This window comes from Dromiciops gliroides, chromosome 1 (genome assembly GCF_019393635.1).
Source record: "Dromiciops gliroides isolate mDroGli1 chromosome 1, mDroGli1.pri, whole genome shotgun sequence".
Classification (NCBI taxonomy): Eukaryota; Metazoa; Chordata; class Mammalia; order Microbiotheria; family Microbiotheriidae; genus Dromiciops; species Dromiciops gliroides.
In genome coordinates, this window is record NC_057861.1 from 237,921,145 (window position 1) to 237,922,758 (window position 1,614).

Consider the following 1,614-nt stretch of genomic DNA (forward strand, 5'->3'; position numbering starts at 1 on the left):
TGAGGAAACCAAGCTGGCTATAGGCCTTGTCACACAGATAGTAAATGGCAAAATACTGTCCCCAAACTATGTTTTCTAATTACGAATATATTACAAATGACTTGATTAGAGAGAAATAATAGAGTGTTTAAGTTTCATGTCACTGCAGAGTTGAGAGTAGTAGAAGAGAGATTCCTTCCAAGTGCTTGTTTTGTTTTGTTTGGAGTGGGGTGGGGGTTGGGAAGTGGTTCAGAGCAGACCCCATTGTTCCCTGGCATGGGAAACACCCCATGAGAAAACATGAGCTACAAATCTTACTCTGCAATGTATTAGTGTAAACTCTTGCCTGTAGCACAGAGGAAAAGGGACTTTTCCAGGAATACAAAGGCAGTATATGCCAAGAGGAAGGATGTTAACTCAAGTTTTCCTGACTGGGAAGTCAGTTCCCTCTCCACTGCCTCCCAGCATACCTGCAGTCAGTTTTAGAAGGAGATGCTGAAGTCACTGTAATCCTTGTGTCATAGGGACCCACAGTACAGAGGGCCTGGATTAGATTTCAGGGGTTTATCATATTGTTCTTCCCTCAAGCCTCCTACTTGGAAACCAAATCCCTATTTAATAGTTCCTGTTCTCAATCAATAAATATTTATTAAACACCTACTATGTGCTTGGCACTTTGCTAAGTGCTATACTCTCTACTTATTAGCACTTACCACTCATATCACCAAAGAACCCAACCATAGTTGGAGATTAGGTTAATTAAAGCATTTATTTAACTCTTACTCTGTGCTAGGCATTGTACACTAACAGCAGAAATATAAACAAAAGCAAAAAACAAGACCCTTCCTGACTTCAAGGAGCTTACATTCTAATAGAGCAAGATGACATCTAAAAAGGGAGTAGGGGAGGTAGCTTGTGGGGGATAAGGTCAAAAAGTAGTCCTCTGGTCAAGGATGAGTTGGGTTGAAACTGAGCCTGGATGACTAGTTAGATACACCTCATGTGAAAGAACTCACCTATGAGAAGATGAGGCCAGAGTTATGTTGACAATTCAGATTAAATTTAAGGTATTTTGTCCATAGATTTTTTTGGATAGCTAGCTGTTAAACATTTACTAGCACACCTCTGACCTTTGCCCATTGTTAATTGTAATATTAGCTTAGCCATTATGAGAAGGCCACTGGGACTGAGACTGAGACATAGTCCAGGAGGCTTGGGGCTGAGCTGGGTTGGAATAATGAGACTTAACTTTCAACAATCCATTTGGTTGTCCATCCACTTTTTTTTATGGGGGCAAGGGGATACTACTATGATGATGATGATGACGACTACTACTACTACTACTACTACTACTAATTATTATTATTATTATTATTATTATAGCATTTATATAGTACCCACAATGTGTCAGCCACTATGCTAAGTGCTTTACAAATAGTATCTCATTTGGTCCTCACAACAACTCTGGAGTGTAGGTGCTATCATTATCCCCATTTTACAGTTGAGGAAACCGAGGCAGAGGTTAACTTACTTTTCCAATGTCAAACAACTACTAAGTGTCTGAGGCTAGATTCAAACTCAGGTCTTCTGACTCCAGGAGATCCAGCACTCTATCCAGTGGGCTACTAACTGCCT